The following is an 18,968-nucleotide window of genomic DNA, read 5'->3' on the forward strand; positions in this document are numbered from 1 at the left end:
ATTTATTTTGCTTGAATAAATTTTACGATAATGAGGAAATTGTCGTTGTAGTTGAGAGAGTATATATATAAACATTTTATGTGTGTTTACACGCTCGCTCGCTTCAGACAAACATATTTTTCTTGGCTTTAACATTTATACTATATATGTTTATATACATACATATAGATAGCTATAAAGTTGGCGGTTTTTCGGTTAGTGAAATCAAAAAGGCTTGAGACAACCAAGTCAATGATAAAACAGTGTTTATTTGGGGAACCCAGCAAAAAGTGATAAAAATAATTTTAAATTAAAATAAAGGGATTTTTAATTATTTCAAGTCCCAAAGCAAGATTTGAAATCGAATACCATGCTCAAATTTTTACACCCTGTAAGTTTATATGTTTACACTTTTAGCTTATTATTAGCTTCACTTAAAGCCAACGTGGGAAAACTTCTGCTTAGTTATCCCAAACCAGCTGATCTTGTAGTGATATCAGATTTTAAAGCAAGCTTTTAGGCTTGGAATAAGCTGATACTTCGATTCTTTCAAAAATTTATACGTGGTGTCAGTTTTTTTTTTAAATTTGGTTCAAAGAGAAAAAATATCATACACATACAAAACATAACATAAGATTTTGGTGCCTAGTTTTAGGCAGCATATCATCTGAAATCAGCTTTTACTTCGATTTTATGTGTGTATCGGAAGTTCTTGTGGGATTTCAACATATTATCACTTTTATTCAATGAAAGAAAAATATAGAAATCATCAGATCAGATTTTGGTGCCTAGTTTTAGGCAGTATATTACCCGAAATCAGTTAATAATACAAAGTTTCTGTTATATATGTAATTTTTATGATATCTCAACCAATTTTGAAATCCATTAAAATAAAAAAGGCTCATAAAACATCACATCAGATATTGGTGCCTAGTTTTAGGCAGCCTTTTATCCGAAAACAGCTGATACTTCCATAATTTGTTTGTATGTGAAGCATACATGAGATTTCAACTTATTTAGAATTTAATTAAAAAAAAAAAAAATATATGGAAAACGTCAGATCATTTTGGTGCCTAGTTTTAGGCAGTCTATTAGCCGAAATCAGTTTTTAATTCAAAGTTTTTTTTATATTTTAAAATAAAATATCATAAAAGTTATGTGTTATGATATTTTTACCAACTTTGAAATCCATTAAAAGGAAAAAAGGCTCATAAAACATCACATCAGATATTGGTGTCTAGTTTTAGGCGGCCTATTATCTTAAATCAGCTGATACTTCGATATATTTGTTTGCATGTGAAGTTTACATGTGATTTCAACTTATTTAGAATTTCATTCAAAGAAAAAAGTATAGAAAACATTACATCAGATTTTGATGTCTACTTTTAGGTAGAATATTATCTGAAAACAGCTGTTAATTAATTTCTTTTGGTTATGTCTTTCATTTCTATGAGATTTCAATTAAATTTGAATTTATTTTAAAAAGAAAAAGTTATAAAAAATAGATCAAATTATAATCTAAAATGTTGGTGCCTAGTTTTAGGCAGCCTGTGGTAGACATCATCTGAAATTAGTTGTTTCCTAATATTTTCTTAGGATATGAAATTTATATAAATATTTTTCTTATCCCTGGGTACACAAGCAGCCTCGTAACCTGGCTTCCTTGCCTTGCTTCATATCTGAAATAATAAAAATAAAAGAATAAACAAGGGTGAGCCAATTTCGAACTAGGCTGCCCTTTTCTTCTTTATTCATTTATTTTTATTATGTCAGAAATGAACCAGGAAAGCAAGGTAAGCAGGCGAGGCAGCTTATGTAACCAGGCCTTAAAATTCAGCAAATCAATTATGATGGCCTTTAACTAAGTGTAATATTAAAACCCATTTAAAAAGATTGCCTACATTTAGGCCATAATTTGCTTAGTTTCTTATTCAGCTCTCGTTTTTTAATTTCCTCTATTTCGTGGTAGACTATTGTGGGCCATGATGTTTTGCAACAATAACAGGGATTTCACAAATCGAAAGTCAGTCAAACGTTTTGCCAACTTAATGGGTGACGTATTATCCTTGATCACACACACACATAGCGTATACGAGATATGCAACGTTTTTCGTTTAGCAGCAGACACCATTTCACGTAACATTAATTCTGTGATTTATTAGGGTCACGTGACCGTCAAACGGACACAGAAGCTTAACATCCTCCATACGAGCGAGTGTAGTGAGTGGATGGATGGATGAATGGTTTACAAATTTTTGGATTTCGATGTGAAGTGTGTGGCAAAAAAAAACCAATTGTGGTGGTCAATGACTGCAAAGTTGAAATCTAAATCCTGCATAAATTGTTTTATTTAGACTTTTTTTGGTTTCGGACATTTCTTTTCTGAAATGTAATCAACCACAAAGTTTCTTCTTTTGGGGCCATAATCACCAGTCAAAAGCCATTATAGTTTTGGTTTTTTAAGTTTTTTTTTCTCATTTTGATTTTGGGTATTAGAAGGATATCGTGCAAAATGTTAAATGTTTCGCTAAATAGTTCCTTGGCATTTGCGTGTTTTGCAAAATTTGTTTTTAGTTCTATTTTTTGTTGTGCCATTTGATTTGCCATGTGTCTTATTTGCTAACTCGGGCCACTGCAAAATCAATAGGAAATACAAACGGAAATTACTATGAGCAGAAATATTAACAGTTTTAGCCAGGAGGACTATGAACCTGACTGGGAGAATGAAAGAAAGAAATGAAAATTGTTAACTAAAGGAAATGAAAGGAAATATATTGGAAAAAGAAAGAAAGAGGTGGACAGCAACAAAAGAGAAGGAAAAATAGTTATTTGTTTGTGACAACAAATATACTGCAATAAAAATGAAGTATACATTTTGGAGAAAATTGGAAATTTTCAGGAAATAAATTATATTAACGATACAATATTTTTTTCTTCGCAGGATTATATGATTTTACTTATTGTGTCTAAAAGTAGTTTCAATTATTTTACTTAAATGTTTTGCATACTTCAGGGTGTTCATATGAAAATTGCGGCATACATTTGGGGGCATTTTTTAATTTTTTTTTCAATACAATATTTTTTGCTTAAAAGGATTTTATGATTTTATTTATTGTGTCTAAAAGTAGTTTTAATTGTTTTACTTAAATGTTTTGCATACTTCAGGGGGTGCATATGAAAATTATTGCGGCATACATTGGGGGGCATTTTTGTTATTTATTTATTTTTTTTTTTTTTAAATTAAAATTTAATCATTTTACTTTGCGTTATAAATCTTCCATATTAACTTGTTACACTTATCATTGAGCCAACAACAATCTTAGGTCTCTTGTCACTTTATTGTCTATTTTGATTTCACAATATGATATTTAATATATTTGCATTAAAGCCAGTGGTGTTATTCATGTCACTTTTCAGAAGGCGGCAATTTTGTTTTCATGTACTATTGTTTTATTTCCACAAAACTATCAGCTTTCCTAAAAGTATAAATATCTGAAATCACAACAACAACAAAAACAACGAATTAAGACAATTGTTTAATTTAAATGACACCTTCAGCCATACACAAACACACACACACACACACATAAGGCTAACAAAAAAAAAAAAACTTGTGGTATTGTCATTGTATGTTATTATTATTATTTTTTGATGTCTTTAAAGTGTTGTTTATTGTCACCTTAAACCAACAAAGCAGCCAACAGCAACAACAACAATAATAATAAAAATAAAAAATTACACAGCAAAAGGCAAAACATATAACTTTACACATTTACTTGGCAAAGAAAAAAAAAACGAGACAACATTTAAAGAATGTTCTTTTAAGATCATCATAAAGATTCAGGAAAGATCTGCTTAAAAATAAAACCAAAAAATGTCTGGATGCCTGCTGCACCAGCATCATCATCATGGTCGTCAGCAGCAACAGGGTGATCATTGTTGTTGCAAATGTCCAACTTCCTCTCCTTTCTTTTTCCTTTCTTCTTCTTATTTTTGTCTGTCTTTTGGCTAAAGAAATAATATGAATCTCTCAGTATCATTGAGCTGTGTTGAGCTTGATGATGTTGATGACGCCTACGCAAAACATGTCGCAACTGTCATTTTAGCTTATATTGTTGCTGATGCTTGGTGCTGCTGCTGCTGCCTTTTGTATGTTTATATTAGTCACACACATATTCCAAGCCGTAACCGAAAAAAATGAATGGATACTGCAGCAACAACAACAGCAATTGCTACACTATGTTTAACAACCCATCAACCTTAAGATATTATTTTGTTCTTCACTTATTTTTTTTTTTTTTTTTTTTGTTTAATTTATAAAAAAATATAATACTTGTCGCATGCTCGTGGTGTCTTGAGACGCCGAAAAACCTTGCCGGGCATATTGTATCATGATGACAAAAGACATGGAAAACAAAGTACCACAACACCACACCATAGTTTAGCCATGGTATGGATGGCCACAAGAAAATGAATGTGAGTGGTGACCACCACCATACATACACCTTCAACTCCTCCACCATGCATTTAGTTTTGTTTATTTGTGAAATGCATACTATAATAATATTTAAGAAAAAAATAAGAATTTTTTCCTTACCCACCCAATATTGTAATTTTGCCTTAATGATGATGATGATGATAGTGGTGGAGGTGATGATGATTTTTATATGTGTTCCCTACATGGTTATGCATTGTGTCCCCTGTTAACCATCATTACGCACCAGTTGCATTGTACTTTGTTCTCCTTAGACTGGTGGCCAGAAACCCGCTCGCCCGCTTGCCAGAATGGAAGAACCTCCACACCATATTTACACATCATGACTGGACATTTTGATTAACAATGAAGAAGAAGAAGATCTTTGGTCAAAAGTTTTCTGCATGCGTACCTTGTGTGGGAACAGGATATTCCATTACATGTTGTACAACAACAACGAAAAATATATTTAAGTATTAAAAAAAAACTACAAAACTACAACGGGAAAGAGGAATTTAAACCAATGGTAGGCAATCTGACTCCCATTTGTTATTGTGTGTGTAAAAATTGCTCACACACACAATTCAACTAATTGAAAAAACAAGGCACTCACACAATGACACCCCCTAAAGTATGCAATAGAAAAATATAATATCTACCATCAAAGAATATTTATTTGACAACTAAAAGTATGCCTCAATTTCTTTAATCAATTTTAATGGTAAAATTAGACTAATTTTGAAATAAGGAAATATTAAAAAGAACGTAAAAGCTTTTTTCCCTTAAAAAAAGCCGTCTTTCAATGGTCCTCTTCCAACTGAAGGCCTTCTCGTCAGTATTTTTCCCATAGAAGGCCTTCTTTAAAGGGTCAGAAGACTTTTACCCAGAAAATACTGTCAAAGAGTTTTCTTCCCATAGAAAATCTTTAGATTGTCTTCTTTTCATATAGACCTTAACATGTTTTTCTAAAGAAAGAAGACATTTAAAAGCCATTCCAACAATGTAAACCGAATTTTCTACCATATTCTTAAATATAACAAGATTGCACCTAAAAGTATGCATCACACTTTTCACAAATGAATTAATACTAAGTCAACTCCTTATAGGAAGCACAGAACAAAATAAAAATAAAGAGGTTTTGGAAAATATTTACGTTATACCCCAAATTCCTAATTTTTTAATATTTTACAATATTCAACACCTAAAAATATGCCCCAATTTTTGCAAAACATTTTAATAAAGTTAGGCAGTCCTGTTACTGTCAAAAGCAACGATTTAGATATAGTTTCCATTCTTTACTTCAATTTTGTTTTCGCAGATAAACTGTTTTAGAACAAACTTAAGAATTGCACACCTAAAAGTATGCACCTTTTTGAGAAGCATCAAAGTAACATGAAGTACTAATAACAATTGTATTAATTTTATAAAAATCTGTTCAATTTTCACGCCTTGTACATTAATTTCCTTCATTTGAGAGTTATTTGGGAATACATATAAGAACCCAACACCTAAAAGTAGGCATCATTTACTAAAAGATGCTTTAAATATTGGAAATATTGACATTTTCATTTAAATAGGCTGGTAGTTATTAAATTTCCATTGCCATTTACACACATTCTGCAACTGCTAGTTTTTTCTAGGAATAATCATCAGACCATGGTGCCTAAAAGCATACACCGTTATAAAGTAAAAATTATTTAAATATCAACAAAGTAAACAGAATTTATATTCTTTAATGTTTATTTATTTTCATGACCTTTACTTTCATCGCCATCTCTTAAAACATATTCAGTGATAATTTTCACAATTAAGTTCCAGTATCCAAAACCTAAAAGTAGGCATCATTTGCTGAAAAACTTCTCCAATTTAGAATTATGTGAACATTTCCTTTAAATAACCAAATTTCGATTTAATTCCATTACCATTCACTCAGCCTCTACAACAGCAAATAATTCAGTAATAATCATCTGCCATTGGCGCCTAAAAACATACACCATTATTAGGTAAAGTGGCTTTGAAAAAAGGAACAAAAATCGCCCATCTTGCAATTCTTAAATTTTTATTTATTTTCAAGACATTTTGCCTTCTCTTCATCACGCGAAACACTTTCATTGATCATTTCTGATATTTACTTCCTAAAAGTAGGCATCAAATTTAGAAAATTCCTCTAAATTGTCTCAATTTAATTCTTTTTTCTGTGGTACCTTTCATCTTAAAGACCACTGCATCTCCCACTATTGTAAACCGATACCACTGCAATTCAAGCAGATCATGTTTAACACTCCAACAAAGAATATTGGCCTGCTTGCAATTTGGCCAACTTGCATTAAGGGTGTAATTTATACCCAAAAACAAAAAACATTGTCTTGGTTTCAAAACTCCCCCAAAAACTCAAGAAAGTCATTGCGGGCATCAAAAAGAAGATGAATTACTTTTGGAAATTGCGGAGCTGTGTGGAAAACAAAAGTTGACAACAGGACCGCCACGTGCTGTTGGCGTGTGCTAAATTTGAGCTGAGTTCAGTATTTTTTTTGTTTTTTTGCAAAAACCATCAAACAAATGGCCAGATCAAATGACACATAATGCAGTTATTTTAGTAGTTGAAAAAATAATTCTAGTATTTATCCATTTAAAAATATTCTTTTTTTTCTGTTCATGCTAGTGAAGCAAAACAAAGAGCAGAAAAAAAGGTGTTCCCAAACAATCATTGAACCTTAAACAAAAAAACACAAAAACTAAACGTGATTTTTATTCCAAAAATACACCATGGCTAGATGGCTGTGGTGGTGTTATGTTATGGTGTTCCATTATTGTTATTGTATGGTGTTTCCTGTAGCGGAGACTGTATGGAGTCACACTTTGCCTATGTCACACTTTTTTGGTGTTATTGTTGTTTTAGAGAAAAAAAAACACCAACAAATAAAAGAATCCAGAAAAGCATTTTTTTCGCTTTCATACAAAAACCTGCCTGCTTTATTTTCCCGCTAAACCAAACCACCCAGGTTGCTTGGTTTTTGGGGGTATATTGGCAAGGTGTTTCTTTTGCCAAATGCACTTCCAAAGAAAGCATGTAAAGAGTTTCGCGGCATTGTTCAATATCGTTTGCCCAGCACAAAAATAGCTCTGTAGACTTTTGCCTATGTAAAATTTTTTGGACCATATGTGTGGTGCATTTTTTTTCTTCGTTTTTTGGAAGGTCGTGACAAACGTGTCTATTGCCTTAATGTTGGCTTTTTAAGTGAATATTTATGGAGAGGAAGAAGAAGAAAAAAAAGAAGAGAGAACTAAACTAGAATTTTGGAATAAAGGTTTGATTTCAATTATCACAAACTATTTAATGTACGGAGATGGGATGGAATGTGCCATGGGTGCATGGCGATGGAAGCATTTTTGGAAATTTTTCCCAGCAAATTTAAATATTTGAATATGTTGGAATATTTTCTTTTGAAAAAATTGCATAAAGGAAACAAATTAACTCATTATTTTATATGGGATTTAAAGCATTATTGACCAGTTGTTTATGGTTTTTTTTTTTTTAAAGTAGACATCTGATTTGATTTTTGACAACATTTAAGATTTAAAAAAATCAATAATCAATATTTGAGAAATTTTCAATTTTAGAAAATTCGATAAAAATATTATATATTTATTTCCACTTTATTGGGTCTATTTTGTTAAAAAGATTTAAAAAAATCACTAATCAATATTTGAGAAATTTTCACTTTTAGAAAATTCAATAAAAAAATTTATGTATTTATTTCCACTTTATTGGGTCTATTTTGTTAATGACCCCTAAAATTATACGCCAGGATTAAATATATATTTTTATAATATATATTTCCTAAATTGATGTTTATTTCCTTTTAAATTTATTTATTTTTTGCTTACAATTTAAAAATTATGCAATCAATATTTGAAAAATTTTCAATTTTTAGGAAATTCGATAAAAGAATTTTATATATTTTTTCCAAATATTAATTATATTAAAATTTAAGTTTCAATTTTAATTATGTTACTTCTGCTTTCCCACAATTTTTATTTTGTTTGGTTTAGTCATTTAATGTTTTTTGGTCAATAACCCCTAAAAGTATTCACAAGATTTTTAATATTTTTTATAGTACCTTAAAAAGTTTGATATTATTTTTTTTTTAAATACTTGAGGAAATATGTTTTGTCTGCTTCCCCACTATTTTTATTTATTTTTGTTTAGCCTTTTAAGGGTTATTTTTAATCAATAACCCCTAAAACTATGCACAACAATTTTTTAATAATTTTTCTGGTATTCTAAAAATATGTTTTTGTTTAAAATAAAAGCAAATTAATTTTATTTACAAGATTTTTTTGTTCATGGACCCTAAAACTATGCATCGACCTTTCCTTTTTCACATAAAAATTTTAAATTAAATTCAGTGTTTTAACTCTTTTAACAAAGTTTGAAAACCTGCAAAAAAAAAACAAAAATAAAATAAATTGTCCACAATGGCAACATAACATCAGCATAAACCAAATTAAAACCACAACAATTTTTCACAATTTTCACGTGTAAATTTTCCAATTGGTTGGATTTTTATTTCATTCGTGTCTCGTCTCAGAGCCAGTAGTACAATCATGGTGTTACTACTGCCTGGTGTCTAAACTGAAATATATGGACAATTACATAAAAAATAACAACAACAACAATTTGATTTTCACAGGAAACAACAACAATAACAAAAACAATGAAATGTAATAAAACAACAACACGAAAAATACAAAAAGAATTAAATAAAACCCACAAAAAAATGTTGGTGTTGGTGGTGTGTGAGAACGCAGAAGAAGAAACCTATGATGGTGCTCATGATGATGGAGTTGTAGTTTCAAAATAAGCCTGCTGAAGCTTGATATGCTCAACTTAATTTTCAAACATGCAAATGATGTGAATTTTTAGCTTGGGTGGAGGAGATTCATTCATTCTCACCTCATAAAGCTTGTGGAGTAGTGGGATTAATTTTTTTCTAATTACCAACAACATTTTGAATAGAAGAATTTCATATTTTTTCAAATATTAAAATGGCATTGTTTGCATTGGTTTTTTGAAACCCTCTACACACACCATGGCCATTCTCAACCATCCAAACATCCATCCATCCAGCCATTCATTTATTCATTCATACGTCCACTAAGCCATGGCAATGGTTCGCAGAAAGAAAAAAACGCATCTGCGTTCCCTTCAACAAAAAATGGTGGAAAATAATATGTTGTTGTTCGTGTTGTTGTTGCCCTTACCTGCCTTATTTTGAATTTTTTGCTTTATTATGAGGGTTGCAAAAAAAAAAAAACACAAAACAAAACTTTGCAAACAGGATAACAAAATTCATGCGAAAAAATCCTGAAAACAGTGAGTAGCAACCAGCCAACGACGATTGGTCAAAACCCATAATCCTGATGGCATGACGGACATGGCTATGTGTGTGCGGTGTTGCAGACAAGACAAGCCAGCAAGGCCTGGGGAGTTAAGTTAGATATGCAGGGTATTTCGGCTGCTCGCTTTTTTTGTTATGAGTGCTTCACCCCTTGAAGCATTCACCTAAAAATGTTTTATATCAGCAGAAACAAAACTTTATTCGCATTGCATATTTTTGGGAGTAACCTGGCAAATTGCAAGCGGCTGGCAAACAGCATGATGACAATATGGCCACCATATATATTCTTGATATGAAGTGTAAATGCATAAATGGGTGACACCAAAGGACCTGGAGAGAAAAAACTTTAATTTTTCAAGGATTTGTGGATTTAAGTTAAGTTTTCCAAATCAAAGAAAGGAAGGCTGGAAAAAGGGGGCTTTGAAATATTTTATAAATATTGTTTTATAAAAACTTTAATTATTTCAAATATTTATTTTCAATATCAAGGATAACAATGTTGTTCTATGTGTTTACTTTCTTTCCATATCTATGTTTGTCATTTCTCCGCCTGTCTCTCCCTTCTCCTCTCAATTTATAAAACAGCATTCACATATTTTCACGGTCCATAAATCATTTTGCCGCAATTCAACGCTACAAAAGGAATTTCTAGTGTCGTTTATTTTTTGTAAATTAGAAAAAAAGAAAGAAGAATACATTCATACATCCATACATATATAAGAAACAATTTCAAACAGACATTGAAAATAGCCAGCTACAACAAAAGTAAAAATTGTACTCATACAAATATTCTAAATGACATTGCTGTACGAGAGTTGTGGAAGCAAAAAAAAAAAAAAAAAAAACACAATAGTAATTTATGTTGTGTTTCGCTTGATTTTTTCCTCTTTGCTTTGTGTAATAGAAAGCAATACATAGCCTGACGTACTGTGTCATAAGCGACAACAAATTTGCTTTAAGTGAAATGTGAATTGACGCCGCCGTTTGTTGGAGGAGGCGTTTTGATGTTTCTTTCTTCTCTACAGAAAACGAGTAATATAACACTTGCGCTAAAAAGTTTGACGACAGCACAAATAAATAGATTTTCGAGAGGCAAAAGAAACATGACAAATGTTATAAATAAAACGTAAGAATGAATGGGTAAAATGTGGCGGGCGTAAAACAATTTTTTTCGAAAACGACACATCTTTGACAGAGGAAAATATTTTGAATATCAACAGCATTTGGCAAAGAGGAGAACAAAAATCAATGACACAGTGGGTGGAAAGGGAAAAAATCAAATGTACTCTACATTGCTAGGCAGCAAAAATAGGAAACCAATGTGTTACCTTACCATTTTTTAAGCTTTTCCCAAAAATGAATTACAAAAAATGAAAATTAATTTTAAACATATTGGAAATAAAATTAGTTTATTCGGTCTTGGCGGAATATTTCCGGCTGTTACAAGCGAAATGACAAATACCCCATATTGGGAAATAACAATTCCTCAAATTTTGGTGGTGTTAATTTTTTTTGATTTGTTGTCCCACTGTCGTTTGTTCTAAAATATTTGCTTAAGTTACAGGTGCTCTTCAAAATTTCAGAAAATATCTAAATTGTCAACATTTAATAATTTTAGTTTCTATTTTTTTTTTAATTTCTAATAATAGTTTTTTAATTAATTTTCTTTCACTGTCCTTAAATCAATACATCCTACAATTATGAAAGTTCTGCCTTTTATTTTTTACAATTTTTTCAATAAAAATTTTAAATTTAATTTCTAAAAACATTTGTCCCTCCTTTCCTTCCCTAATTATAATTTTTACTTAATTTTTAATTTAATTTCTCATAATAAGAAGAATTAAATTTTATTTCTCCAACTGTCTTTGTTTCTAATAATAGTTTTTTAATTAATTTTCTTCCACTGTCCTTGAATCAATACATCCTACAATTATGAAAGTTCTGCACTTTATTTTTTACTATTTTTTTTAAATAAAAATTTTAAATTTAATTTCTAAAAACATTTGTCCCTCCTTTCCTCCCCTAATTATAATTTTTAATTTAATTTCTAATAATGTAAAGAATTGAATTTTATTCCTCCAACTGTCTTTGTATCAATAAATCGTAAAACACCTACATTTTTTTAAATTTTTCTAATTTTGATTTTTAAATTTCTTTTTTAATTTCTAATATTTTTTTAATTTAATTGTTCCAACCGTCTTTGGATTTAAAATAATATATTTTTTAATTTAATTTCTTTAACCGTCCTTGGATCAATAAATCCGACAAGAAAGTTAAGTTCATTTTTAAAAACGTCATTAATTATAATAATAATAATAATAATAATAATAATGATAATAATAATAATAATAATAATAATAATAATAATAATAATAATAATAATAATAATAATAATAATAATAATAATAATAATAATAATAATAATAATAATAATAATAATAATAATAATAATAATAATAATAATAATAATAATAATAATAATAATAATAATAAGAATAATAATAATAATAATAATAATAATAATAATAATAAAAATTATAATAATAAAAATTATAATACAAAAAATTATAATAATAATAATAACAATAATAATAATAAAAATTATAATAATAATAATAATAATAATAATAATAACAATACTAATAAAAAATTATAATAATAATAATAATAATAATAATAATAATAATAATAATAATAATAATAATAATAATAATAATAATAATAATAATAATAATTATAATAATAATAATAATAATAATAATAATTATAATAATAATAATAAAAATAATAATAATAATAATAATAATAATAATAATAATAATAATAATAATAATAATAATAATAATAATAATAATAATAATAATAATAATAATAATAATAAATTTCTAATAAATTTTTTCCCTCCAAATTTATTTTAAACAAAATTTCTAATTATAATTTTAAAATTTTTTAATTTAATTATAAAAAAAAATTAAATTTCTCTACATTTGCAACAATAAATGGTTAAAACAACATAATTACAATGTTTTTTTTTTTTTTAAATTTGTATACTTTTAATTTCTAATTATTTGATTTATTTTTTAATAATATATTCTATATTTATTTATATTTATTTTATATTTTTTTAATTAAATTTCTAAAAACGCCCTTGGATCGATAAATCCTAAAATAAAGTTACGTCCACTTTAAATTTCCTTATTTTTATTTTTTATTAAATTTCCAATAATAGTTTTATTATTAATTAATTTCCCCCCACTGTTCTTGTACCAATACATCCCTCCAAATTTTTGCCTTTGCTTGATTTGAGTGACTTCTTCGAAATTCGATTTGATGGAAAAACAAGACCCAGCAAATTGCCATAGAAAGTGACTCGGATGCCTGGGAGGAACAGATATGGATGTTATTCCAAACTCCCCATCCCCCAGCAAAGTGATAAATCATTTTAACTGTCACTTTTGGAAAATACAATTTTATTTAAATAAAATAACAACAACAACAACAATTTCTTAAAACAAAAGTAGGAGTAGAAATTTTGTTCCAAATTTAACATGACAAATAAATGAGGCAAAACAACAACAAACATTAAAAATAAAATTCCTTTATTTAATTTCAAAACTAGTCCAGCAAGCGACGGCCTTAAAATAAAAATTCCGTGGTCTCTTGATAAATTAAAGAAGAAGAAGAAGCACAAGAAAAATCCAAAACCAAAATGAAAAAAAAATACAACATTAACAACACTCAATTAAGAAATGAGCCAAATAGCAGTGTCAAACTAAGAAAAGTCATGTTGTCTCGTCACAACAACAACAACACACAGTCATAAGCAGCAGTAGTATTTTGTTTTTTCGTTTGCTTTTGCTTTTGGTGTTGTTGTAGTATGGAAAATGACACTCCACCCATTTTTAAAGGCCACCATATGACAGCCATATGAAAAAGCACAATACACAACAAAAATTCACACACATCAGTCTTTTTAGCAGCCAAGAAAACTCTGACTACAACTACTACTACTACCTTAACTTGCACTATCAATAATAGCAACAACAACCATACAATAGTAAGAGGCGCGCAAAAAACTAAGAACAACAACAATGGAAACAAAATGGAAAAATGGCTGGCTGGCTGACTATCTCAGAAAATTTGATGATTATATAAATTTAACTCAGCTGACTAGAAACATATATTTAAGAGAATATTTAAATTTTTAATTTTAAAAAATAAATAATTTTTTTTTAAATAAAACATAATTTTTAAAAATTTTTCTAAATTAAGTTTTAATTTTTTGCAATATTTCACACATTTATTTTATTTTCTATACGAAATCCCATTTAAAAAGAGTAATTTCCCCTTTTAAAACACGTTATTACTCTTTTAATTTGTGTTAATATTGCTCAATTTACGATATTACATGGTACTCTCACTCTCTCTCACTCATTTCATTAATTGCACTCACCCTCTTGTCGTGTTTGTGTGTGAATTTGTTAAGGGGAAATAACTCATGCCATTCATAACACTCTTTCTCTCTCTCTCTCGACCTACTCTTAAATTACTCTTAGTGCCTTACTTGGAGTGGTTTTTAACTTGTGTGGCTCCCAAAAAAATCGCAGACTGTTTGGCAGCCTTTTTTCTGTCTTTGGGGATAATATAAAAATGTTGTTGAAAAAAATCCACAAAATGAGTCGAAAAAAAAATTATTAAGATTTATGTGCGAAATATTTTCATTTTTTGGGGGTCGTGACCGTGAGTCTATTAAATGACAAGAAGAAAAATATTATATTGTTGTTGTTGGCTATGGTGATGATGTTGGTGGAGGCAGCAGCAATTGTTGTAGTAGTTAGCGACGGCGACTGGACGAAATGGCAATGGTGTGAAATGTAATATGGTTTTTTGCAATTGTTGAAAGGCAATTGTTGTTGTTGGGATATTGTTATTGTTGTCTTATTAACAAATTTATTGAACAACAAAGGTGTGAAACCCAAAAGAGATATAGTTGTGGCAGAAAATGAAAACTTAATTTGTTCTTTTGGTGCGAAATTCACACTGCAAATGGAAGATGTTGTTATTTTCGGAGTGGATTCACTTGTTTGGCGTAATTTAAAGGGATTTACAGTTTAACGACGGCTGTGCGGAATCTTTAAAATCTTAATTTTGGTAGAAAAATAAAATTTTTATGTTTAAATGGACTTTTTTGATACGAAGCCGATTTGGACCATAAAACTTCATTTTAGGACCATTGTTCCAAGGAAAGAAAAATTCTACATCAAACTTCATTATAAGTCTCAAAACAAAAGAAATCTGTATATATAAGATATAGCAACTAAATATCGGCAGTAATTATGTAAGAGAAATAAATCACAATCTTGAGGTGTATACTGGACTTTTTCTCATTCGAGGTCGATTTCGGCCACAATATTTAATTCCGGGTTCATTGTACCAATGGAAAAAATATTCTATATCCGATTTCATTATAAGCTGCGAAACAAATGAATTCCGTATTCACAATATATACCAACAAAATATGGGCAGCAGTTTCGTTAGAAAAATAAAACCTACTTTTTTAGGTTATAAAGGACTTTTTCTGATTCGAGCACGATTTTGGCCACAAAACTTCATTTTATGGGCTTGACTTCAAAGAAAGAAATATTCTACATAAAATTTCACTATAGGTTACTGAATTAAACAAATCGGTATATTTAATATACATATATCCAAAAAAAAAGCGACAACAATTTTGATAAAAAATAAAACAGATTTTTTTATGCTTATAAGGAACTTTTTGAAATACGAAGGCGATTTTGTCCACAATACTTGATGTTAGGGCCATTCTACTAAAGAAAGAAGAATTCTACAGTAAATTTCACTATAAGTTTCGGAACAAAAGATATCTGTATATATGATACATAACCACCAAGGAGCGGGAATAATTTTGGTAAAAACTCACATTTAAAGCTTTAAAATTGATTATTCCTGATTCGAGGCTGATTTTGAATACAAAATTTCATTCTATAGACATAACTTCAAAGAATGAAATATTCTACATTAAATTTCATTATAAGCTTCAGAAAAAAACCCATATGATTTTTTTGGAAAAAAAATCGAAATATTTTTTTGAAAGTTATAAACGGTTTAGACTCTTTTTAAAAATAATATTAATAATATTTTTATTTACTACGAAAGATAACACTTCAAATAATACAAAACCACCAAAAACTCACTTTAAAATCTTTTTAAAAATACTAAAAATAAATTAAAACAATTTTGGTACCACCCTGCTTATGACTACTATTAATTATTGGGTATATTCGTTAAAATTTAAATATTTCACATTTCTAAAAATATTTTGTACAACTATTTGGCACCAAAATGAAGCTAAGATTCCAATGGTTTTTTTATATGCTTGTTCGTATTTTGTGACATAGTATATAATAAACAAAAACAAAATAAAGGCAGCCATTTTTAGAAAAAAAATATCGCAAAATGTTTTTAAAGTTTTAGAAGTGTTTTAGAAAAATAATACTAACATATTTAGTGTCGATTATGAAGGAAATAAATAATACAAAACCACAAAGAATTGAAAGTGTTTCTTTGTGGTTTTGTATTATTTATTTCCTTCATAATCGACACTAAATATGTTAGTATTATTTTTCTAAAACACTTCTAAAACTTTAAAAACATTTTGCGAAATTTTTTTTCTAAAAATGACTACCTCTATCTTGTTTTTGTTTATTATATACTATGTCACAAAATACGAACAAGCATATAAAAAAATTGGAATCTTAGCTTTATTTTGGTATCAAATAGTTGTATAAAATATTTTTAGAAATGTGAAATATTCCAATGTTTTATATGCTTGTTCGTATATTGTGACTTGTGTAAACAAAAACAAAATATAGGCAGAAATTTTTAGAAAAAATATTTCGCAAAAGTGTTTTTAGAAGTTTTAGAAGTGTTTTAAAAAATAATATTAACATATTTAGTGTTGATTATGAGGGAAAACACTATAAATAATACAAAACCACAAAAATAACTTTAAAATCCTTTCAAAATAACAAAAATAAATTAAAAGCTATTTTGGTACCACCCTGCGTATGACTACTACTAATTGCTGGCAATATTTTTTAAAATTAAATATTATCACATTTATAAAAAGATTTTTTGCCACTATTTGACTATAGAATAAAGCCAAGTTTCCAAGGTTTTTTATATGCTTCTTCGTCCTTTACGATATATTATATAACAACAAAATACAGGCTGCCATTTTTAGGAAAACATGTTGGAGATAATGTTTTTAAACATGTTATTTATTTTTTTAAATAATATTAACAACTTTGATGTGCATAATGAGGGACAACACTAATAATGATATAATACCACGAAAAATGTACTTAAAAATCCTTTAAAAATAACAAAAAATAAATTATAACAAATTCGGTGCCACCCTGCGTATGACTATTATTAATTAGTGGGTAGATTCTTTAAAATTAAAATTTGTCACATTTCTAAAAAGATTTTTTACAACTATTTGACACCGAATGAAAGCTAAGATTCCATACTTTTTATTTACATCTACAACTTTTGGTATATCCATACATTTTAATATATAATTTTACAAATTAAACAATAATAACAATATGGCAATATTACTCCCTCAGTTTTTAACTTCTAAAACCCCAAAAAACTTTCCTGTAATGAACCAATTTTCTTATTTATTTTGTAATTTCGAAGAAAAAAAAAACAAAGAACAACAACCATAACGACAAACTGATTAATATTTATATTAAGAAATATGACACAATGGCAAATGGCACACAGAAAAACACACCTCTCATGAGCACACAAGGCAAGTCAAGAAAAAAAAACTTCTCACAAAAAAAAAACGTTATATCCTCCCCCACAATTTGCTTCACGGTAACACGGTCATTCACTTCCTTTACAAAAAAAATTTGTCACTCTCCATGGCTTCGAACGCATACGCATAAACACCCCACAAAAACATTAAATTTTATACGCACATTACATTAAAAAAAATGGAAAATTGGCCATTAAGTTTTCATAGAAGTCATTGTGTTGAGTATTTTTGTTTTTTAAATTTCATTTTTTTTCGCTTGTTGTGTTACTCAAATTTCTTAACATTTTCTTTGCTTACGAAAAAAGACGGATATGCAAAAGCATTTTTTTTTTTAGTTATAAAGGTGGGTGTGTAAAACTTCTTAACTTTAAACAAGGAAGCACAAGAAACCCCGAGCCTTGAGGTATTCTTATTTAGCATTGGTGTTGTTTCGTTCTGTTGGTATTTTTTATGTGCCATTTAAGGTTATAAAATAAATTATTATTAACGTCATTTGAAATTAAACAACATTATACACAAAAGGCTCTTGTTACACCATCACCATCATAAGGTTGTGCCAAAGTTTGCCATTCCTTATTGTTATTTTTATTAGTATTTGGCCATAAACACCACCGCTGTCGCCGCCACCAAGAAGACGAAGTTGAAAAAAATGTAGTTATAAACATTTGATTCGTTAAGTTTTGATATTTTAATGGCAAAATAGCTAAGCAAAAAATCTGTGCTAAGCCAGACACAATGACGACGTCTTGAATATGTTTCTCAAAACCTTATTAAGTTCCAAAAAAATTATTTTCAATATTATGATTAACAACCTACGTTTGAAATTAATTTTTTATTTATTTTTATTTGACTTCCCTACCACCTCTGTGCTGCCATTCATATCTTTGTCAAACTGTCAATATTTATCTATAATACCCGCTTAAGTGTTATATATTTATTTTTAAGTAATATGTTTTATATGTGCGATAGCAGAGCCAGCAAAAAAATCTATGCGGCATTTATATTTGAAATATTGTGCTACATGTGTGTGTGTGTGCGTCTCACTGTGATATGTTAAGCCTTTTAATATAAACATGACAAGTGTTATGAACGGAAAAAAATTATTGATATTTTTTAGTTTGTTTCTTTTTAAAGGCTTAAGGGGGGATTTAAATTTCACCGTAACCAACCAAAAATTAAATAAAACAACAAGAAACCACATAACTTTGCTTGCGTATCCATATATTTTGCTTGTATTTTTATTATTATTTTTTTTTTTTTTGTA

General features: G+C 28.6%; 1 protein-coding gene across 1 annotated transcript in view; it reads left to right on the forward strand.

Moving 5' to 3' along the window:
- hth (Meis homeobox homothorax) overlaps positions 1-18,968 on the forward strand; it is a 221,760-nt gene that overhangs the window by 156,945 nt on the left and 45,847 nt on the right. The gene's annotated exons all lie outside the window — the stretch shown is intronic.

The sequence above is a fragment of the Musca autumnalis genome, unplaced genomic scaffold, assembly GCF_047663935.1.
Source record: "Musca autumnalis isolate F117 unplaced genomic scaffold, ASM4766393v1 scaffold_1, whole genome shotgun sequence".
NCBI lineage: Eukaryota > Metazoa > Arthropoda > Insecta > Diptera > Muscidae > Musca > Musca autumnalis.